Here is a 25,386-nt window from a genome sequence, read left to right as displayed (position 1 = left end):
AATGCTTTCCCTGGTAGGCAGTTGTACAGATTTCATTTAATGGGATGTTGTGCAAATCCCCCTCCACAGCAACTGCCTTGCACACAGTAGGCCCTCAACCAACGGTAACAATAATTTTTATTACAAAATGTGTACTCTTAACAATATATTTATCACCTCAAGTCATTTTTCTTGTTTTAAAAATGTCATCCCAAGACTTCTTTTTATCCTCATCCCCATGTCAAGTTACAGCAGGATATTCCCTTATGTCTGTGTGTTTCTCTATTTCTCTTTCTGGAGACTCATTCTTTCTGAATGAATGATGTAACTTTGGTCCTCTGGCTATTTACACTTGAATCCTGTGAGAGAGAAAGCAGCAATCACCTCTCTTCATTCATTATTTCCATCACAGAGGTTGCCAGAGTAGGTGAAAAATCAAATCATGGGCAGCAGAAACAACTGTCAAGCAACGGGGTAGCTGGAATTGCTCTGCCACATGCATTTTTGTAGAAGTTTAGGAAGCAGTGATCTTCAGACTTAAGCTTTCCTCACATCATGTGTATCTTTATTATATTCATAAAGTTGACATCAGTCCTTGCTGCTGCAGAGCCAGCAAGCAAGTTAAAGTTCACATGTACACATGCAGGTGGACACCTCAATGATCTGAATGTTGCTGGGGTATGTGAAGCCAGGGGAGGTTATTCCCAATGGGCAGTACTTCACCTATGCCCCCAGATTCTCCCGAAGCGGGGTTTGAGCCTGTGTTCCACCTGTTCCTCGTACCTACCCAACATGTGCCTGCCTTTCACTTGGCTCAGAATCTTTCTGCAACCAGGAATGCCACGGCTTGGCCTCCTAACTGGCCCAGCCCTGTCGTTTGGAGCACATGAACTTGCTTGAAGTCAGACAAGACATGGATTTGAAACCTGGTTCTGTCACTTACAAGCTCAATAATTTTGGGAAAATTCTTAAACCATCTAGACTTTAAAATTGGGATAAGAAGAACATCTGTCCTCTAAAGAGTGGTGAAAGTGAATAAGATAATGTTTATAAAGTCTAAATACAGAGTCTGACATATTACAAAGGATTCTGTAAATGATGGTTAATTTGGGCGGGGTTGGGGGGAGGGACTGTAAACCCTCTCAGAGCTGGAGCTGTGTCTTTTTCATAAATATATCTTCAGCCCTGAGCATCATTCCTGTCATACAGTAGGTGTTCACGTGTTTGTTGAATTTGGTTGTGCCTATCAGAGAAGAATTAGTCAATGGATAATGAGAAATAAATGATTAAATGATTGGAAATTGTATTTTCTTTTCCTAAAGAAATATAGCCCACATAGAAAAAAAAAAAAATTCAGCCTTCCGGAAAGTTTCTGAACCAGCCCAAACTTTCCAGTCAGATCCATGCCTGAGTTAGCACAGCGGTAGATGATTGCAAAGAAGGTTTGTTAATGACCAGCTTTAGGCTTTTAATGACAAAACCCCTCAGCAAGATGTCATCAAAGTTATTGAAGACTTCACTGAAAGTGTTGAAGCTGATGCATTGTAACAAGAAGGTTATAAATCTTGCAGCTTGGGTATACCACCAAGAGAAGATGCTGAGCACAGAATCACCCTGCTGTTGTCTGTCAGCGTCCTCCCTCCCCTTTCCTCTTCTTCCCACCGAGAGCCGGCAACAGAGAAATACATCCATTTCCCAAAGCGGCGCAGACCTGGCAGCCACCTGCCCACGTCAATTTCAGATCACAGAGGCCCATTTAACTGGACAAAATGTGTTAAGCACCTGTGTTTTTCTAAATATGCCTTTCAAAAAATCCTAAGAATTAAAGAAAGACCTCAAAGGTAAATATCCTGACCTTTTAGAAAAACCAACCAATTAAAAATCCATTGCAAGCTGAGAATAGAGACCCAAGTACCTGCATCTAGATGCCAACTCCATGTTTACTGTTTTATTGCTTCTCAAAGTCAACTTTTGTCAACTTAGTCCCTATGAAGCAGTTCATACCTCATGGATAGCTCACAGCTTTGGGTACACGTGGAGTGGGATGTTGGATGCACGTGATACTGTTGGCAAAGAGGATTCAATGTCAGAAAAGAGAAGGAAGAATAAGATTTGAAGGCTGTTCACAGGAACTGTTAGTGCATGCTAGTGTACAGACTCGTGGAATTTGAAAAGTCAAAAAGGAAACAATTTCCAATATATATATATATGTATTTCACCAGCCTACGCACTCACACCACACAGAAACCCAGATGGCCAGAAATTAGAGTCCCCCTTAAAGTAGAGATATGCCAGATGACCTTCCTCTATTTCTTCTCCTTTATTTCCATTCAATGACATACTTATCTTTGCTTCCCATTGTCCATGTGAAGAGTGGCAGAATAGAAAGTCTGCAGGGTTTGGAGAATAAAGACAGGGACTAAGTCCTGTCTTCCAGTGGTGTGCCTTTGGACACCTCATCACTAAGACTCTCTGAAGGTCAACTTCTTCACTCATTAAATCGAATGGGACTAATGCTAATTGCTATTCTGCCCAACCCAAAGTCGGTTGTGAAAATAAAGTGAGATGGCTTATGTCTATGTATACTCTGAACACCTTAAAATGTTAGATAATATTTTTATATTTGATAAATTTACTGTACACTTTTAAGTATTTTCTCTCTGGCCCAGATACATGATCTAGATCTCAGTGTTCTCCACTGCAAAGGGAAGGAATCCGTGCTCATTACCCTTTCAACATCTACAGTTCTCAGATTCTATGGTTTTCATTTTCCCGCGCATTTCTAAACCGCTATGATGGTGTGATCAGTGATCCGTCGAGGAAGTTTAGGGACTGTGTCTTGTGACCAAGCAGCTTGTGTAGTGCTTGGTAAAGCTCAGAATACACACACATGTTGTTGTTGAGCTTCTTCACCAGGCTTATCCAGGTGGGGCACAGAGCGATAGGATCAGGGATGTAGACCATTTAGCAGGCACACTCAGACGTGGGAGCTTGTACATTGCTTTCGTGGAACTGCCCACATATGAAGCAGTGCAAGCACACACCAGAGAATCTGCCCTGTGCTCTCTGATTGTAAACCATCCTTTACCTTCTCTTTCCGTAGCATTCTAGTGTTTATGCTGTGCCTGTAAAGAATCCCCTTGGGTTTCTTTTTAATTCAGTTTCAACTTTTCTGAGGAGATAATTACTTAAGGTCCCCGACCACTCCAGGCCCAGTGAATTGTATGACTACTACAAAGCCTTAAAAAAAAAAAAAAATTCAGATCATTCCAAATGTACCTTCCATTTTTAATGACAATCTATTCAGTAGTTTTTGTATGATGTAGCAGCAAACAGAAGCTCAGTTTTATTTTTATAACTTAAAAGAGAACTGTAAAGTAATTGAAGAGTATAATTTATCTGACGAAAATCTAGTTTTCGAATAAGAAAAGTAGACTCAATGGAATCTCCAAGAAAAGGGAAGAGGGAGAATTTGATAACTTTTTAAAATAAAATATAATTGACATATTACATTTTGAAAGTTTAAGGTGTACCACATGTTTATTTGATACATTTATATATTATAATATGGTTATCACCCTACTGTCGGCGAGTACCTCTATCATGTCACATAATTATTACTTCTTTTTTGTAGTGGGAACAATTAAGGTCTAGTCTCAGCAACTTTGAGGTTGATAATACAGTATCGTTAGCTATAATCACTATGGCATGCATTAGCTCTGTGGGACTTATTGATGTTAGTTTCCAGTTTGTACCCTTAAATAACGTATCCTCAATTCCCTCCTCCCCGAGACTCTGATAACCACCATTCTACTGTCTTTTTTTTTTTTTATGAGTTTAGCTTTTTTAGATTCCATATACAAGTGGTGTCATACAGTGTTTGTCTTCCGCTGTTGGCTTATTTTGGTAATGACCTCACTGTCCATCCCTGTTATCGCAAGTGGCAGGATTTTCTTTTGTCGCATAGTGGACCGATATTCCTTTGTGTCTGTATTTCTTCTCACAACTTCTTTATCCATATTCATTCGCTGATGGGCACTTAGATTGTTTCCGAATCTTGGTCGTTGTTCACAACGCTGCAATAAACGTAAGAGCGCACATATCTCTTGGCTGCCACCGAGAAGGCAAAAGCTAAGTGCCGGCGAGGATGTGGAGAAAAGGGGACCCTTGTGCACTGCTGATGGGAATGGAAATTGGTTCAGTCACTATGGAAAAAAGTGTCAAGGTTCCTCAAAAAAATTAAAAATAGAGATAGTATCCGATCCAGCATGTCCACTTTGGGGCATATATTCTAAGGAAATGAAAACAGGAGTTTGAGGAGATGATGATTTTTTAAAACCTGTTCCAGGAGAGAGCAGCGGTGGCATATTCGGAAGATGAGCTTGCTATTGAAATTGAAAGTGAATTCATCAAGGTTTTCCCATGACCTAGCTGAAGTGGTCCTCAAGCATCTGCCTACATTAGCTCTTATTTCTTGATCTTCAAAATAACCTGATTAGTACCTGGCCTGTTAGTTATCTTGAGAATGAAAAAGCACTGCTTTGGAAAAAACTAGTGGAATTTATTCTAGTGTGATTGGCAGGGGTGCCTGGCTACTGTGCTAAGAAGGATTCCATTGGACAGCTATGGGCTAGTGGAAAGGATAGAGAGAAGCGGATGGCCAGGTGTTAGCTGTTCCTACTCAGGAAACTTAACATAATTTTTCCAAAGCTTGGAAAGAGATATTCTCCATTATAAATGAATGCACTGACATTACGTTTTGTAAATCAGGGTCTCAGTGTGAATCTCACCAGTTCTGTAGCCGTCCTCTCTACAGTCTTCTCGTTTTACTTTTTTATTACTTAAACGTTGCTTATGCTGATCAATCACTCTACAGGAACATATTGTTTCTTCCAGATTTACCAGACTCATAACTGGGTGAATTGTTGGTTAATTATTTTTTCAGTAGGGAACCTGACACTGTATAAAAGAAAACCAGCAATATGAAGAGTAAAAACATGCCAAAACTGATTCATGGGTTCCTTGCACAACTGTAACCCTGTCACAAAGTACTTATTGAATAAGAAAGTTGAATAGACGAAACTTGAGAGACATTTTGATTTTTGAAGATAATACCCATTATAATCCTTGAAGGGAAGGAAGAAAAACATTTTAGGAGAAAATGGAAGTTATTAAAAGGTATAAACACTCATAGGCAGGAACAGTATCTATAAAGATTTTATTCACTACCTTGTAAAGACAGAATTTTGACTAGAATAAAATTTTGGAGTTTTGAGCTGTATACTTAGCATTCAGTAAGTGCTCAGTAAATGTTTAAGGAGTGACTACGAGATTGAGTCTAGATTAGCAGGAAAATTGAATTACTCCTGGGAATTTCAATAAAATATTAGATTTATATCACTATTTTGCTTTTTTTTAATTTTTAAAGAAATTGTAGATTGCTTTTACTATTATGAAGACAAAGTACATACATTGAGGTTATGTATGAATGTTAATTGTACCCTTTCGATATTAAACTTGGGTTTGTTGTGACAGAAGTTAAAATATATGCTCATTTTTTTTAACTTTCTTTATATAAATATAGTTAACCTCTCTGTGCCTCAGTTTCTGCACTTTAAAAATTAAAGGGTTGAACCAGCTATTCTTTGGGGATCTTTCTAGTTTAAGAATTATCTGGTTCTCTAAATATCTTTTCTAGGCATATATGTCAAGGATCATATTTTATTAGAACTCTTGATAATTTCTTAAGCTGTAGAATTAAGTCCAAGGAATTATAATTAGTAGTCTTTTAAAAATGTTTTTCTTTATTTTTTTCACCTAGCTACTTAATTTGAAATATGAACACCTTTCTTATCGGGATGTAAACTTAGATCTTACTCTTCAATGAACTATTTCTACTGATATTGATTCAGGCTCCCGGTGACATTTTCTTGACCTTCAATCTGGATGTTTCCTCTTCTATTTACTCATATTGAAAATGATCTTCACTTTTCCTCCCCGGAGAAGGTTATCCCTTAGAGTTCAGAGTCAGAAGGGTCATCTCAGATTCAAGTTTAGCAAAGTTACTACAGAGAGCATAAAATCTCAGAGAGGAAATCGAATGAACAAATCAGTCCAAAGCATTTGAGTAAAATCTCCAGCAGAAGAATTCCACACAGTTACAATCACAAGCAGTGAAATCACCTTTCAAAACACAATCAAAACGTAATCTTTCAAGTTTTAAGACAGTTAGGTATGATTTCCAAGCTTTGCATGAGTGCATAATTTAATTCAGTTAGGCATTTTAACTATCCTTAAATTTAACTTGAGCATGAAACTTTCGTCTCTGGGCAAGATCCTGAATTAGAAGGAGGGGTCAAGTTGTAGCATTTTCAGAATTACCTTCCTGCCCTAATTCTGTGTAGAGATTTCTGTGTGGGAAGTCTGTTCTGTTCTGCACTTTTGAGCATGGAGCTCTCTACGGTCAGGGCTCATTTTACCCCAAGTTACTGTTTAGGTAGCATTTTCTCCCATACAATGAAAATATTAGCCTGGTACTAGAGATGAAAAAAGTTTCTTTTGGAGCAGAAAGTAATTCTACGGCTTATCTGGACATGCTTCACAGAGGAGGGGGAGGGAGGCCTGTCTCTTTGAATAGGGTCACCTCAGTAACTGCAAAGTCCTCCTGTGTGTGAATGAGATTAGGTAATGAAACAGAATCATGGCCTGAGATTATTTTGTGCCATTCTAAAGTTCAGCCATATTTCCCCCCCCTTGTTTGTGAAATTCCATTATAGGAATCACTGCTTGCTTTAGAGATAAGTGAAATCATTATGGGTGGAGGAAGAAAAGGCATTTGAACCTTGAAGACTTATAATTGGCTTTAGTGACTGAAGGTGAACAAGAAGCCACAGATGTTTCAGGTGAAAACATTAATGAGTTTGGGACTAAAAAGTAGATGATAGGAAAAGGAATGTCTCATCTCTGTTGATGAAATAACATTTTTCTCCCCTAAGAAATAGAATTCATTTCTTTAATAGATTTAAACCCAGCCTAAAGTCTTAAATAATTTTAAATGACCAGGTTTTTTTTTTAACGAGTAATAGTCAAGTCAAATACGTTTTATAGTTTAAAATAAGTGAAAAAAAAACCCGAAAAATTAGATGACTCCATAAAATATGAATAAATTAATATATATTAAGCGTATACATTTATTGGTAGATCATTTCATTATGTGGCTGAGGCTCTGCCGGTTTAGTGTCTTAAAACATTTTTCTTCCAAAGATGTTCAGGCTATGTTCTTGATCCTTTGAACAAGCTGTTGTCCTTACATTAAACAAAACAAAACAAAACAAAACTTCAGAACGAGGTTATGGCCAAAGTTTGCTACCCTCACAAATACATGGTGACAGTCTCAAGAACGGCTCAGAAAAATCCTTCAGCATTCCTGAAAATACAAACGATATGACCAATTGACTGAATATACATTTGGTACAGAAAGGCACCAGATTTTATGAATACTTTTATACAACAAGGACTTGCTCATTTGACACAGTGAAAAAGAATATTCTTTAAAGACAGTTCTGCGTTCAAAACCGGGCTCTGACACCCTTTCGTGTTGTGTAACCTTGGAAGAGTTATTCTGACTCTATGAATATTAGTTTCATCATCTGTAAAATTTTATTTTTGGATGAGGATTAATGATATACTTCATATCCTAGCAAAATGCCTAGCACATAAATCCCCCAAATGATAACTATTACAGTGAATTCTTTGTTACCCAGCATCAATTAACTAGGATTTTAGAAAAACTGTGACTTCCTGAACAGTCATCAAGCACTGATAATTTATGCTTCTCTTGATGACCCTGAAATGCATTCTGAATAATTAGAGAAAGATTAAATTATAATCAGTTTAGTTTCAGTGTTAAGTGTATTTTAATTTATTCTCATTCTTTAAAAATTTGTAATCCTTCTGCATGTGGTAACAATTAACAAAAAATATTTGATTAGCTGGAGCACTCTACTTCCTGACTATCTGACTAATAAAGAGTTTATTATATATCGTTAGACCCCAAAGTCTGCCCTATGGATAAATTGGGCATTTGCTAGAAGGATTCACTTCACACTGGTCTTACATCTCAGAGCCAATATGTTGACTTATTGCCTATTGGAAATCCTAGGATTAATTTTTAAATATCCTTAGACAATAGTCTGAGTCTACACAATGCCCTCTGCATATTTTTGATCACAAGGTTGTAATGCTGATCATCTCACCTGATTTTGTGCAGATAAGTAACTAAATTGTCTAGCTCTGAGGGTTGTCTGTTCTTTTCCTACAGGTTTCTAGATGGTCATCCAACTGACATTAGTAATCAATCTATCTTTATTTTTCATCAACCTTTACACTTATCCAATCATGTTTCGAACTTATTTTCACTGGGCTTTTTAGGCCATATAACCTTCCCGATGAAAACTTCACCATGCATTTTATCATTTTTGTGATTCTTCTTTTAACTTACCACATTTTCTCGCTTTCATCTCCTCCCCACCCCGACATGATGTCGTATGCTGCTTTAAAAGATGGCTCAGTCTACAGCCATGCCACCCTGAACAAGCCCGATCCCGTCTGATCTTGGAAGCTAAGCAAGGTCGGGCCTGGTTAGTACTTGGATGGGAGACTACCTAGGAAGACCAGGTGCTGTAGGCGTAAAAAGTAAAAAAATAAAAATAAAAAATAAGAGATCGTAAGCTGATAAGGTCCTTGCAATCTGTGAGGTCAACCAAGGGTCGCCTTGCCTAAAAAAAAAAAAAAAAAAAAAAAAAAAAAAAGCTGGCTTAACAACTGACTTGTGTGAAAAATAAACTTCCTTCAAAAATTTATCGGTATTATTGTCCCTTTGTGATCTCAGTTAACAGGTACCTTTCAGGCAAGCAGATTGATTTTAGTGGTTTAATTGATCACCATAGGACATAGTATTCATCAGTCCTACTTTGGCCTCATTCTTCCTTCTTTTAAAACTCTGCCTTGCCCTGAAATATCCCCTTCCAACACAACAGCCTCCTCTTCCATAATATCCTTCATATCCCAACTGACATCTACATAATCATGATTACAATGGTGATGGTAGAGGAGGGAGTTTCCTTTAAAGGGAGAGAAAGGCCAAGGGGGAACAGCTGGGGAAGGTTTAATTTTCCTTTCCAAGCTCGGATAACTCTTGGCTCTGGTGTGAAGGTAGGATTGACTAGGGTGCTCTGGTCAAAATGTTAGAGATCTTCCTTGGTGATGTCTGGATGGGTGCTGGATGAGGGTAGGGAGCCTGGACGCATAGCCAGAAAGCAACAATTAGCATTCTGCTCTAATCCTGTGATTTATCTGAGACTCAACTGACAAGGTAGCTGTCCTTCAATTGACAAGGTAAGTTGCCTGTTACTGCTCTTGTGTGTAATTTTCCCCCGAAGTGATTTTTTTCTTCCATAAACATATATTAAAAGCCAGAAATTCAATGGTATCACTATTACCGTTTCTCTAGCTACAGAAAACCCATATCTATTTAACTACTGCAAACATATTTCATGTTTGGCAAACCATATTTACATTACAGGACTATTCTGAATCTTCTGGGAACCATGATTTTGAACTTTAGTAGATTAGAATGGTCAATTGCAATGTTTTATTGAATAAGCTTCCTTAACAAAATGTAACATTTTCATAAGTATAGAATAAGATCACCTGGCAGAACAAATGAATTTATGTTAATATAAAATGTTAAAGCTTAAGAACATTCACAAAATTAAAATTAAAATATCTTCGCTAGTCTTCTATAACAATACATTAGTCACAGAAATGTCACACTGAATATTCGTGTCGGCCAATAGTTGAAGGAAGTTTATATGATGTTTCTTATTTTTTACCTTTAAAAATAGTTTTTATTGAGGTATAATCGGCATATAACATTATATTAGTTTCAAGTATACAACTTAATGATTTGATATCTGTATTTACTGCAGAATGAGCACCACGATAACTCTAAGTTATTTTCCTATTTTCCTAAGTTGATATTCCTCATGCTGGATTCTCTTTTAAATATGTATAATTGCATTCACTCTAAGTCATTTATTGCTTTCCTTTTATTTAAGGGAGAATTGCTTCTTTAAAAAATAATCTTCCTTCTGTACTTTCATTTTTAAAAATATCTTTGGATAACACAGGCACTATTAAATCTCTGTTATTCAGCATAATGGTAAGGAGGACAGTTAAGAATTGCCAGGTTAAAGTTGTTGAGAGGTATTAATTTTTGTCAATTATTGGAGATGGGCCATATTATTACATTCAGGTTCTTGATAAAAAGAAATATCAACTAGTAAGCCAAAACCAGGATGGAAAGAGAGAATACAAATGTCTTGACCATAGATGTTGACATAAAGCTTGAAAACTGGCTCACAGCTTTCTGGCATCCAGGTCAAAAAGAATTCACCATGAGTTACATCAGTAGTTTTCTGATTGTGCTATGAGCCTTGGGTTCTATGGAGATATCTTTGGGGAATCAGTTAGGTTGCGTAGAGAGAAGAGGAGGAAGCAGAGCTTCAGGGCACCTCAACTTTTATTGGTTGTATATATTAGGAATCCATAAAAATTTTCATTTGAAAGGAAGACTCGGTTGCTAAAAAAAGAAAAATTGGAAAGGCACCAAATAATAGGGATCTCATTATCAGAAGGGAAGAAACATAGTAGCTCCTTTGGGGAAATGAAGCTTAACTTTCTTTCTCTTTTACTTATAAAACAAAAGTTATTTCAAACATACAGAAAAATATAGGTACCCATATAATGGTGGGCCAGATTTAACAAATGTTAATATTTTTATATATATTTTAGATTAAAAAAGAAATAAAATGCTATTGATCCAAGTGAAACCCCTTTGTACCTTTCCCAAATCTCCTTTCCTCCCTCCCCCACCTCGGATAACCCTGATCCAGAAGTTACTGAGTATCTACTTGAGCACTGGATATACATCATGCTACAAATGCGTGTACCCGTAACCTATTTGTATATTTATTGTGCATTTCACTATTTATATAAATGATGTCACACTGTACATATTTGTTTTCAACATTACATTCTTTAAGATTTATCCATGTTGATACTTTTCGTTTTAAGTCATTCCTTTTAATGGATCTGTGGTATTCTGATATAGAAACATTTATTTATCCATCCTCTTGCTGTTGGAAATTTGGAGTCTAAACGATGGACTTTTTTTTTTCACTTTTATAAACAATTGAATATCCTTGAGTAGCTCATATTTTTGAAAGGCATTTCATACATGGGAGTTTCTGAAGCAGCTCTACAGTGAGCCTACATGCTGTCTTTGTATCATTTAGAATGAGAATCCCTTTCCTCAAAACACTACACTTTTCTAGAAATTGGTCACGAACAAATCTGGAATGACTTTATGTCAAGGATGTCTTCTAGAGTTGTGCAAAGTAAAACTTTTGTTAATAAATGTTAGTATTTTTTCACATATAGTTTAGATGCTATAAATGCGAAAATCCATGGGATATATAGAGTTTGGGTGAATTAGTGTGCTTAACAGGTTAGCAACTGTAATCTAAATAAAAAATTTGTGCTTAGTATTTACATGAGGATTTTCTAGCTAATAGTAGGGGCTGGGGAAAATCATACCTTTTTTAGAGATAACACGCTGCAAATGGAGAACACAGGAAAGGTGTTATAGTGTTTGTTCTTACCAGGCCAGAGAGGACCAGTGATGGCCAAGTGATGATGTGTGAAGGCGTTATCCATCAGTTTCTCGTTTTTCAGAATATTGTCCTCAAGCCTCTTATATATAGACACGTTCAGAGTGTAGGCTTCTACCAGGCTTCATCTGCTAACGAAACAGTATGCTAGGAAGGAAAGGGAGATTGTGCCCTTGCTCTGGGAAAGGAAGTTTGAATTATGGAGCTGGGCTACCAAGCTGTGAGCCTCCCATTGGAGCTGGAGCTAGAGGTATCAATATGTTGAAATGTGTTCATCATCTAAAATTCCTTTGATCCTCACTAGGTGGCTTTGCCTAGAGGAGAAAACAACCCTGCAACAGGCAATGCAATGTCCCCTCTATTGTTTATGGGAGTTTAGTAGGGGAGAAATTCTGCCCTACTTTGGAAATCTTGAAAGCATATTGTTTGCTTTGGAAAGTCCTTGTAATTAGATGTTGCACAAGACAGTTTATCAGGGAACTCTCTAGGTGCCTAAAGTTTCTTTCTTCTTGACCCTGGTGCATGAAACATTTTCACCAATGATTTGGTTGGAGAGTTGAGAGAATGCATTTCGAATTTTCAGGTGACAAAAAGCTCATGAGGAGAGAGCAAAAATGAGCAAAAACATACTTGCTGCTACTTTATGATGGTTTGTTCCTTTTCATCAAATAAGTCTTAGCTTAAATTTCACCTTTTCGCAGATGCTTTCCCTGAGGATTTGACTAATATATGGCTTCTATTTCCAATCAGTTTTTACCTGGTTTTTTTTTTTTTTTAACCTTTACTGGTTTCCTGACACATCCCCGTGAATTATGAGCTTGTCAAGAAAAGGGACCATGCTTCCTTAACTCATTTCTGGAACCCCGGGACATAGAATAGTTCCTAAACATAATAGGGACTTACTAAATTTTTATTGATTGAAAGAAAATTGTGGGAATCATTGAGGAATAGTAGGCAAGGGAGAGGCATGATCACATTCCCACTTTAGAAATGAAACTTGGAAGGAGTGAAGACTAGAAGCCTGATAGACATTGCTGAATAAGCTTCCTGGGAGCAAACATTTATGCTGTAATCATTTAAAACTTTGCCTTACTTGCACTCATAGTGCCAAATCTCCTGATTATAAGATGTAAAGACTCACTCTCAGTTTATATCTGGAATATTATCTTCCATTTGTGGCACCATTGAGTGCTATCAATAATATTAACAGTTTAAATTGTACCCAGAAAACAATGTCTAGGATGAGCTTATATAGGGAGAGGCCTGCTTGTTTTTGTTAAATTGTTAAAGAACCATCAGAAGACTAAAAATACTCATTTTGTGTTGCGGGAGAGGCTAGGACTCAGGCCAGTAGGGACCCATGATGTGAAAGCAGGTTTCAGTTCAACATAAGACAGAGCTTTCTAACAACTGGCAACCCGGGTCAGGGAAGTAATGTCCTCAGGAGATCATTAGATACTTGTCAATAGAGGTGTGGAAGCAGATGCCAGATGCCCATCTGTCACAGTCGCCGTTGAGAGGATGTCTGCCCCCTGTGGGAGGGTCATTCCACAAGTACATGCAATCACCTGATATTTATTGAGTACCCCGGGTGCTCTTCTGTGGGGAGATGCAGAGAAATGTAAGGCACAGCTGCTGTCCGGACATGGTCAACTTCTAATCCTTAATTCTGTGAATCTCAGGGAGTTTTAGCTAAGGCCCTGATGTGAGTCTCATGAATTCCACATTGGAACCGGCCGAAGTCCTTAGGAGTTCTCAAAGCAGCGCCGACCTGCTGGTGGACTTAACCTTTCACCCGGCAAGAGGGACTCCGTGTGAAATACCACTTCGTAGCCACGTCCTACTTTTGTCCCCTATTTAAGTCCTAGCTTTGCTTTTTAGGTTTTTTTCAATGAAGTATATTTGACATATGACACACTGTAAATTTAAAGTGTACATGCTGGTTTGCTACCTGTACGCATTATAATACGATCGCCATCGTAGCGATAATTAGCACCTCTATTACATCATATAATTATCATTTCTTTTTAGTTTTTGGAATAATTAAGATCTAGTGGCTTTGCTTTTGCAACATGGAAGATTATCGCATATAAAAAGTTAGTTTCTTTACTTCGATCCACTTGTCTTGTGGTCTTGCCAGTTAATATGAATGCTGAGCTCGGGATGATGTGTGTTGTTGACTTTATTTAATCAAACTCTTTTGAGATAAATATTTTTTCATTAGAATTGGATCTCCGGATTCTCAGTGATGACAAAAAAGGAGTTATAAAGTGGAGGCTCCATGGAATTATAAGTAAGCACACTTAATTCTTTAAAGCCATGTCTGCTCTAATCAATCACAAAGTGACTTCAGTGCAGTATAGAACATTAATAAATAAATATCTAGATGGAACAGATTTGGTGTGGGGGGTGTATATTTGGGTACATTGCGAATATAACGTATTGATCTGAATCCTCTGGCCTCTTCCAAAGACGTAACCATGACTGTTGCATGGATATGGCCTCTGCCTGTCACATACTTCAGAAACAAGTGTGTTAGAATCTCATTAAGGCAGGTAATACTTCCTGCAGTCACTGAGCCACATTCTATCACAGTGACCTGCGAGATTAATATACTTCTTTAGGCTACTTAATATAACATTGGGAGGCCACTTTCACCCCGAGTAGATTACAGCCCAAGATATGTAATGTTTGCTTTCATTATTATATTGGTAACTATGCAAGATAACTTGAGCAGTCTTTAAAAATATTCCCTTACCATATAGTCAGGGAATCTGGTTATTTCCTCTACTTGCCAAAGTCTCTTTGCTTGTGTCTACTTTTTATTGATTGATCCTGAAATTAACCCAGTTTGAAATTCTGTTCTCCAAATACAGCTCAGATTAATTTGTTCTGAGTAAGGGATGTAATTCCTTGCTCTGAAATTGCAAAGGATGATCATCCAGCAAGGCCCAGAGTGTTCATTTAGCATGGCAAGGAAGTGTTTTTAAAGTACGTTAGCTGAAAAAAAACAATGCATTTTGGAAATTAAAAATATTAAAATGGAAGTTTGCACATTCTGACTGGGAAAGAAAACATTACCCCTACATTCCTTCCTCAGTACTCTATTTTCTGCTCTATATAGAGCAAAGATTTGGAGCTTCTTAATTTTGGCTACACATTAGAATAACCTGGAAAGGTTAAAAAATTCCTGAGTTCTACCTCCAAGGATTATAATTTTTTTTTCCAGCTTTACAGAGATATAATCGACATATAAATATGTATAATTTTAAGAGATGTTTAGATACATGAATATACTGTGAAATGATCACCACAGTCATGTTAGTTAACACCTCATATAATTACCTTTTTTTCTTTTTCTGTGGTGAGAACATTTAAGATCTACTCTCTTAACAAATTTCAGGTATGTAATATAGTATTTTTAACTACAGTCTCCACGCTGTTCATTAAATCCCTAGAACTTATTTATTTTATAACTGGAAGTTTGTGCTCTTTGACCAAAATCTCCCTATTTCCCCCAGCCCCTGGCAACCAACATTCTATTCTCTGTTTCTAGGAGTCTGGGTATTTTTTAGATTCCACATGTAAGTGAGATCTCACAATATTTGTCTTCCTCTGTATGACTTATTTCAGTTAGCATAATACCTTTTAGGTCCATCCATGTTTTAAATGGCAGGATTTCTTCTTTCTCATGGCTGAATAATACTCCATTGTGTTATTGTGTGTGTGTGTGTTATTGTGTGTGTGTGTGTGTGTGTGTGTGTCTCTATCTGTCTGTCCATCTATCATCTATCTATCTATCTATCTATCTATCTATCTATCTATCTATCATTTACCTACCTACCTACCTACTTATCTCACATCTTCTTTATCCATTCATTCATAGACATACAATTAGGTTGATTCTATATCTTGGCCATTGTGAATAATGCTGCAATGAACATGGGAGAGTAGAAACAGATTCCAATTTAAATGTCGAGCATGTGGCCCGGGCCTTAGGGATTTCACACGTTTCCCAGGAGATTCTAATGTGCAGATAATGCTGAGAATCACAAGTTTAAGGGCTTTGATCTTCTGATATTAAAGAGAAATCTAAAATTTTTCACGTTATTATTTGTGCAGCATCATTTGCATAGAACGTAGACTGTCTGGATCTGAGAACTGAAAAAGACCTAGTTTCTAAGAGACACGTCAGCCCAGTGTTCTCATTTTCGTTGAGCCATTGTGAAACGGTAGAATGTTTTTGAAAAATACTTCAGGAAGAGTTTTATACAGGTGTAATGTTTTCAGAGCATTTCTGAAATGTACTGTTTGTGAGTGCATTTCTGCTGCCCTTGCACATGAATAGCAACTGGTATGTATCTAAAATTCTCCTCCTCCTCTTCTGTTTTTTAATTAAGGGTTTGATCCATTTTCTTCTGGATGTCAGTGTTGCGGAAGTAAAGTATGTAGATTGGTTTGTGTTTCTTCATAGCGATCAAGCATCTATGTGGATGCCGATGAGAGAGGCGCTACCTTTTCAGGAATGTAATTGTTTTTCTCTTCGTTTGGGAGGCGTTCCGGCTGTGATCTTCCTACTGGTGGTATCCACCTTCCTCATGCTGTCCTCCACTGACTTCCTGTCCACGCTGATCTGCCCTCTGTTCTTCCTTCAGTCTGGTGCCACCTGCCCATCTCTCTCCAGCGGACAAACCAGAAACCTTACAGTTTTTGGCAAATGGAGCAAATCTTTTATGGTTTCCAGACTTTGTGCAGGTTTAACCTACAGTACATTTTGAGGTGTTTATTGGAATATGGAAATTGGGGTAGTTAGATGATTTTGCTCACAATCAAACAGCTTATGTAAAATTATGATAAATCATCGGGAAATATTTTTTGACCCAGCTTCTGTGTCCTAAGATATAGTTCTAGATGGAAAATTACTGAGTCATAAAGTCTGTACTTTTAAAAACATTTAGATATATATTTTCAATTTTTTTTTCTTAATACTTGTTAGGATACCTATTTTACCACATCTTTACCAATACCGAATATTATCTTTAAAATACGCACATACACACAACATACAGTTTGCTAATTTGATATGACATATACGTCTGCATGTATGGTTTTGTTGTTTCCATTTGTACTTATTTTAATTTCAGAGAAGACTGGATGCTTTATTAATTATTTTAATTTCTTCCGTGTGTCTATTTATGTTCTCTGAACATTCTATTGTGGTTTTCCTGTTTAGCATGTGTTTTAAGAAAATAATAGCCAATATAATAACTGAATGTCATTTTCCCTAGCAATCCCCGGAAAGTATATAGAGACAATGATGATTTTAATATGTGGGGCAAAGTCTTCAATTTTATTTATATTTTTAAACATTGAATCCATTCATTATAATCTTAGTTGCAGTTTTACACATTATTTAAAGCTTAAAAATGAGATTTTAAGATGTAGTTATGTAAGTGACATCTTATGAAAGCATTCGAAAGAGGATAAAGTGTGGGATTCAGAAGAGGGAGACAGAGGAAGAGAGAGGGGGAGGGAGAGTCTCCCTGGATTATGACACTCTCGTTCCGTGAGGCAGTTTAAAAACCAGAGTTGAGAGCTTTTCCTTCTCTATTCATTCTAGTCAAACCCTCTTGGTATCAGTTCACTTCATTTGCCTTCAGTGTCAGCAAATCAAGCCTCATATCCCCATAGCTGCCTACTGCCACAGAGATGCACGCCTTATGGACGGCCATTGTAAATGTAGTGATAACGATGAAGGAAAATACTGCTTCTTACATCCTAATTAAACCAAACTTGTTTTTATGATTCCTTAAATCTAGGCCAAATTTTACTTTAATCTCACAGACATATTCCAGATCGAAGGCAAACATAAATATATTGCATTATCTTTTTCTGGCGGTGTATGATTTATGTCCTCTGTAGGTAAAAATGTGTTCAGATGATTTTGCTGCTGTGATAAATTAAAGGTGTGATATTACAAACCAGGATCCGGAATACCAAAGAAAATTAAATTAAAGTTTCTGTTAACACGCAAGATACCTTTTTAGTTGTCAGTGCGCTTTTTAGTCAACCATCAAGACACTTCAGTATAAGAAATGTGAATATTCTTTAGTTTTCTGGAAAATGACAGTTTTCCAAACTTCATTTTTATTTTCTTGATGTGCCTTTTCCTTTTGCTCATTCGCTTCTCTATGTTCACTGCTATTCTTTTACCCTTAACACTCTATTTTAAAATGGGCAAACTATAAGGCTTGAGGCTCAATTCAGCCTGGCTTGGAATAGCTTTGTATAAATAAGAGAATTGTGTTATATGCTATTCAATCTTAAGGAATAAAAATGACTTTCACTTTAGTGAAAAGAAGAATCACCTGTTTTAAAATTATAGGCTTTTAGAGCTGAGAGGAACCATGGAAATCACCAGGTCCATCCTTCTTGTTTTATGGATTAAAAGTGATCATGCAATCATCCTGTCATAGGTAAACTGCTCCCTGTGCTCTTGGGCCAGCCTCATATATCCTACCTGCCTTATTTCCTCAGATGAAGTTGAGCCAGAGTTAGACTAAAGTACAGTAGTTAAGAGCATAAGTCTGAGATTAGACAGCTATGGGTTTAAACCAGTTCTCTGTCTTTTAGCTCTTACATCTTGGGCAAGTCACTTCATTCTGTGGAGCTTCGGTTTTTTTCATCTGTAAAATAGGGCTAATTGTATTAACCTCATCGAGTCCTTATGAGAACTGATTTACTTCATCTTTCTATAATATTTAGTTCAGTGCCTGATACAAAGTCAGTGTCTAAGAAATGGAACTTGTTTTTGTTGACTTTTTTCCCCTCGCACATCTCTTCTAAAAAGTGGGCTGTCTGAGCCACTGTGTCCTGTTCATCTCTATGTGCCCACTGCCTTGATGCATCATCTCATTCAATGGCAACTCCAAGCTTCCGATGACTTGAGCCCCAAATCATGAGTCATTTTTATCTTCTCTTTCTTTTGGGCTCTCTCCTTCAGTAAATCTGCAAAGACCTAGGTTCAAGCTACCATCATCTTTTCTTGGAGTAATGGAACAGGCTCTTGACTGGTTTCCCATTTCTCCATCTCACAGCCACCAGTAATCCTCCCAAAACATAAGTCAAGTCATAGAAATATTCTGCATAGAGCTCTTCACTGGCTTTCTAACTCACACAGAATAATAGTGAAAACCCTCAATTGATTGACAGGATCCTATACAGTTTCCTTCCTATTCATATTCTTGGACCACATCTCCTATTATTCTCTGGATCATTCTGTTCCAGTCACACTTGCCTTCTTGCTGTTCCCCAGGCACACGACTACCCAGAGTAAGAGCTGGAGTCACATTTTTAAAAAAAGGTGTTTCTTATCCCATCCATGTGTAGCTTCTGCATTCCAAGTTAATTCCTGCAAACATCATATATTTTTAAATGAGGATTTTATACTATGTCACCTTGCTTTAATATAGGAATAGAGGGGGCCTAAAACTGTTAACAAAAACTCAACTTCCATGGCTGAAAGCCTTCTCAAAAGAAAGAGTTTCTTGGGTCATATAGGCCCAGATCCTAGAGAATAAAGTCTAAACCACTAGCAGCAGCCCTAATGGAAAAGGTCACATGCCTGCCATTCTGGAGTTGACGTGCTTTTTTATACATCAAATAGGGGAACGAAAGATGTAAGTTTTTTTAAAGAATTTATATTAACTACAGATAGGAGGGGCAGGATAAAGTGAAGTGGGGGCAGTTCCGTGATAGGAGTGCAGTCCGTAAGGAAGAAATAGTTACTATTTCTGACTGGTTACAGGCAACAGTTTTGAAAGTTCATGGGTGTGCAGGATGTGATAGTCCATACAGTGGTTGTCTAGTAGATGCCTGGATGTTGATCCAAAGTCCAACATATATTCAAGAATGTGAGCAGTCTATTGTCAGCTGCCCCCCAGCTATTCGCAGGCTAACTTCTTTGTCTCTTTCATTCTCTGGCCTACTGTAATTTAATTTAGAACATCTCAGAATTTTTTTTGCTTGTCAAAACAAAATTAACATATGCAATTAGACAGATTAGTAACAAAAGTGCAAGACTAAAAGAAGACTCTTTATGAATCTAAGCTGGGCTGAGAAACCAATCGATATACTCACAAGGAAGATGGCAGAGTGCCTTTGCTGAATTCACAGGAATTTTGTCCTTGCAAGCCCTTTTCTTCTTCTCCAGATTTTATTATCTCTAGCCAACATGTGTTGCACTCCTATTGTCTGTAGTTTCTCTTCCCAGTCAGACACACTGTTTGTACTAATTTCCTGGCTTTTCATCTTGCTGAGATTTTAGTTAGTTAGCTCATCCCAGATGTAGCATAGCTGCCCCATTACTGGACTCTCCACTCTTTATGATCCCTATATATTTTCTTCCTGGGCAGCTCTGCCTAACTGTGGCTGGAGCCCAGCATGTCCAGCTGAGAGTAAAGGGCATGACTTCACCAAAACACTAGTTAAGCACAATTCCTATGATTGATCATTATGTTTACTGCTGAGTCACCTATCAGCCAGGACAAAAAGGAAAATACTATGAGCTGCATAATTTTCTTAACCAAATAAAAAGATACATGCCAGTTCTTTAAGAGGAAAAATGGTATAATTTCCTGATACCAAAAGAAAAAAAAATTGACCGTGACTTTATCAGTAACTTACTGTGTGCCATGTAAAAATAAAAACTCATGCCGAGTTGACAACTCATTGAGATTAAGATTTCACTTGATCTATATTGAAATTTTATATGAAATCTTAGGATTATGATAGTAAGGAAATGGAGGACCCAGAAGAGTACTTGTAATTTGGTTATAAACTGGTCAGAGAATTTCACCTTTAAGATATGATAAAAATGTCTATACTTTTGGAAGGACTTTTGGACAACATAGACTGGGGTTGGCTGTGCTTTCAAATTTAATTCACTTAATAATAACCAAAAGATGTGGAAATGTGGCTTTTTGTGGATTTGGTGATAACTTTTATAATCTTAGGGGACCATTGTGGTACAGTGGAAAGAACCTTAGACTTAAACCAAAAATTCTTGGCTCTGATTTTGCCGAACATGTGTGACCATAAACAAGGCATTTGACTTGAGACCTTTTGTCATCCTGTATGAAAATGAGGGCTCATGACAACTCTTAAATTCTCTGTGATGTTTTGACTTTTAGCTACTTTGAATAAAAGAGCCACAAAATTTTAACATACAAAGGCCTTTATTATACTTCTAATTAGAGTGGAAGCTAATCTTTTGCAGTGAAGTTGACCTTGGTGATGACTCTGTGTTGCTGCTGTAGTATGATGGACATGAACAAAAGGAATGATACCTACAGAGTCCATCTGAGCAGTTTGGCAAGACACTTTGGAGGCCATTGTCATGGCCAGCCAAAGCCATGCCCTTCAGCTTTACATGTTCAGGAAACACTGTCATCATTCTCAGAGTCTGTCAGTTTCTCGTGGAATGGACTCATATCTAGTAACTTACAAGATGCTGATATAAAAACCAAAATATCAATTTATTAACTTATGACTTGAAATACAACTGTCAGGAACATAAGATATCCATGTTAATTATTTGATATATTCTCTTCCTGGAAGAAAGCTGTAAGTGAAACAGAAGAAAAACTTAAAAACTGGCAAGATGGTCATGGCACAGCAAGAACTAAGAGCATTATAATCTTTTAGCTTGATGCACTCACCTCACTCACCTATAAGGGTATTCGTACGTGGGGGCAAAAAAGAAATTGAACTAGTTGCCCAGGACATCCAATCTCTGTCTTTGCTGGACACACATTGACAAATGTTTTCGTGGCTGAATTTCTCCTCTGTCTCATTATGTCCTGTCTTCAAGTGTAACTCTACTGTCAATATGGCCCTGGGTAGCCCTGTTCTGTCCTGCAGAAAACTGGGCTTGTCCACAGTTGTCTGCTCCCACCACTGTCATACAGCGATGCTCTTCTCGCTCACTGAGCACTGGACATGCTCCCACCACGTTCCACCCACATTACATTGCATGATTCTCTCTACTGGATATTTTGGCAGTAACAGAAGGAATTCTCTCTAAGATTTGCATTCCCATTGCATAGGTTATCTCCAGGCCTAAATGCTAGGGGAGGGGACAGAAAACTTAGATGGAAGGGGATGAAGGGATGTGTGAGGGGAGTGGCTACCCCCCAAAATGGATAATTTGTCTTTGCTTTGTCCTTGTTTGGCTCAGGCCCTGGAGAATGGGTGTGTGGTATTTAATAACATGGGAATCTGGAACTGTCTTTTTGCAGACCTTGAATGTTTACCCCCCTCAGGGAAAACTGGATTCTCCAGAGTAAAATAAATTATCTACTTGGCTAATTAGCTAGGACATAACAAAATTCTCAGGAGGATCATCCCATCTGAGAGTTTCTATAATGTATGCTTATTTTTGCAGAGTCTATCTCTTCTCATTTTGTAGCCTACCCGTCCTCTAGCTCATGCCTCACAGACAAGGCAATATTGTCAAGTGGGTAGTTTCTGTTTCCTGCACCTTTCTGCCTTCCTCCTCTTTCTCTGCCCCATACCCTCTGGTACTCACAGGTGGCCCAAGGTACTCAGTCTTCTCAGGTTGTACCAGTTCTTGCATCTGCCTGCTCTATCAATTTCTGCCTTTAGGAGATGAAATGTGCCCTACCCCCAACAGCCACCCAGACTTATATCTTCTGCACACTTTTATTCTCATTCCCTTGTACCAGGCTGGGTGCCACAATTGGCAATCAGTGAATATACCAGTATCCTGATAAAGTATTAGCAACCTAAAGTGGTTTAATACCTTAACTTTTTCTAGCGGATATGTATTATCTCTCCTGACACTGTCCCACATTTCCTTTGAGCAATTCATTTGGTCCCCATTTCAGCCACCTACTTTTGACCAGATGACTCTACCCTTGGCTTCAGAGAGAAGCCCTAACTACTTCAAGCCAACCGGGGATTCTTATTCCTAGACACTGATTGGAGCATGGACAGGGATGTTACCCAGTGAGAGGTAAAAGGATGCAAAAAGATGTTTGTTGGTGTTTCTACAAAGATGATTTTCAATGGAAAGTAGCTTTCCATTGAAGCTATTAAGGGAGCCCCTTGGTCTTCCTCATGTGGTGTGAGAAAGGGAGTCTGAAACTCTGGCCACTGTGCTACATTCACAAGGGAAGAGCTTGGAACCCTGGGAACACTGAGGGATTCTGAAATGAAAGCAGATATCGTGAGAGTCAGAACAGACAGATGGAGAGGACCTGGATCCTTGGTGAGAGCACCTCAGCTACTGGATCAAACCTTACCTTAAGCCAGTATGTCTAGACTTTTAATTACCTCTATAAACCATTATTGTTTTGGTCTGAGCCTTTGTCAATTTCAAAAGAAATATTTCTGGAAGATACTCTGTTGTAATTTTCAAAGATTTACTGGAATATAGCAAAGCCATAACTCCGAAGAATTCATTTTTATTGATGGAATTATGTGCATTGTAACAGACTTTGTAGCATCTCTCAGCTCATTATATGTAGGCCATGGAAAAGGTTAGTCCTGACCACAAAGAATGAACCCTATGAAGCATATGTCCATCAGACGCTATCCCCAAGTATATATTCAAACTGTACTAATTTCTGTCTTTGAGAAGACTTTAAATCATATGGCAGTCTTGCCTCTGAACCCATCCTAGATTCACGTTTATGTAATACCCATATTATCCACAGGCAGATGGTTAGCAATAGCATGGAGTAGTGGAGATACAGATTTTGGAGAGAGGATTTAAATTCTCTCATTTGCTGTGTTACTCTCTCTGTCCTCAAGGTCGTTCCCGCATTTATATTAAGAGAACCATGCAGATTTCACAGAATTATTTGGCAATTAAATGAAACGATATACAAAAGTTATGCATTGGTGTTGGGTGTGGGCTGTATCTGATGCATTATCTTCACTCAGGAAGCAGCGTTTCCTGTAGTGATCGTTTTGCAATATATACATATATCAAATCATTATGTTGTACACCTTAAGGTTACACAATGTTATATGTCAGTTATATCTCAATAAAGTTGGAAAAAAATGGCATTTTCTTTGCTCCCCCAAAACAGCTGCAGACAGTCTCGTTGAGTGATTAAGGTCATGGAATTAGAGTAAGACTACCTGACTTCAAGTCCTGGTCCCTCCACTTGCGGGATTCATTTCTCTCTTCCTCCATTTCTTCATCCATCTCTTCCTCCATTTCTTCATCTGTAAAATGAGAGTAAGAATAGCACTTTCTTCATGTGGTTCCTGAGAGCATTAATGAGGTAAAGCTGGAACAGGGGACCAGAGGTGCTGGGAGCAGAGAGCAGGGGTGGAGGTGAAGGACTGGTTGCAGCATAACTCTTGTTGAGTAGGGATCATTTGAGGATTGCCTTGGAGGAGACGACAGTAGAACAGTGTAGACATGTGGGGGAAAGCTTCCAGTCAGAGGGACAGGCCAGCACAGAATATCTGAGTTGGGGTCTGGCCTGGCATGGCTCAGGGACAGGAAGGGGGCCAACCCAGGTGGGAGCGAAGTCACTGAGGGAGACAGGGACCTGTGTGAACACATCTCATAAAGATGGGTTGTCCTTTACCAACACCGGCTTCTACTTTTACTGAAACAGGAACCATTGGAAGGTTTTGTGTGGAGGACAACAGGAATCTGATGTGCATTCTCAGTGGATCCCTGGCCACTCCACCAGGAAAAGATTTGGGCAGTGTAATAGTCATCTAGAGCTGCCATAACAAGATACCACAGACTGGGTGGCTTAAACTTCAGAAATTCATTTTCATGCATTTCTGAAGGCTGGGAAGTCCAAAATCAAGGTGCCAGCAGGGTTGGCTTCTGATGAGAGGTACTATAGATGGTTGCCTTCTTTCTGTGACCTCTGTATGCATGGGGGAGAGAGAAAGAGAGAGAGAGATCTCCAGTGTCTCTTGTTCTTATAAGGACACCAGTCCTAAAAGATTAGAGCCCCACCCTTATGACTTCATTTAACTCTAATTACCTCCTTGAAGCCCTTTCTCCAAATACAGTCACATTGAGAATTTAGGCTTCAAAATGTGAATTGAGGGGACAAAATATATTCCATGATAGGAAATACAATGGTCAATTTTGTATTTCAACTTAGCTAGGCTGTGGTGACCGGGTGTTTGACCAAACACCACTCTAGATGTTGCTAGACAAGTATTTTTTAGTTGTGATTAAGAGTTAAAGCAGGACTTTGAGTAAAGGAGATAATGTGAATGGACATTATCCAATCAGTTGATGCTATTAAGAAAAAGACTGAGGTCCCCCAAGGAAGATGGAATTCTGCCTCCAGATTGCCTTTGAACTTGAACTGCAACATCAAGTCTTTCCTGGGTCTCCAGCCCACCTTGCAGACTTCGTACTTTCTGATCCCCACAATCATGTGAGCCAATTCCTTAAAATAAATTTCCCTCTTATACACCCATACACATATGCATACACATGTATATACACATATACATATACACAAATACACACACATAGAACGCATTCTATTGGTTCTGTTTCTCCAGAGTACTCTAATACAGGTAGCAAGAGTGTCATTAGGGGCATAAATGAGACAGCCGTTGTGGTGGTTCATCTAGACCAGGGTCAAGTGAGATACTTTACAAT

The 25,386-nt window shown here is 38.1% G+C and overlaps 1 protein-coding gene and 1 pseudogene across 1 annotated transcript in view; both read left to right on the top strand.

Annotated features, from left to right (window-relative positions):
• Positions 1-25,386, top strand: part of LOC120582786 (cytosolic beta-glucosidase-like) — a 191,004-nt gene that overhangs the window by 135,183 nt on the left and 30,435 nt on the right. The gene's annotated exons all lie outside the window — the stretch shown is intronic.
• On the top strand, positions 8,549-8,667 carry LOC120583012 (uncharacterized; annotated as a pseudogene).

The sequence above is a fragment of the Pteropus medius genome, unplaced genomic scaffold, assembly GCF_902729225.1.
Source record: "Pteropus medius unplaced genomic scaffold, Ma_sr-lr_union100, whole genome shotgun sequence".
Lineage (NCBI taxonomy): Eukaryota > Metazoa > Chordata > Mammalia > Chiroptera > Pteropodidae > Pteropus > Pteropus medius.
This window is presented reverse-complemented; position numbering and strand designations above follow the sequence as displayed.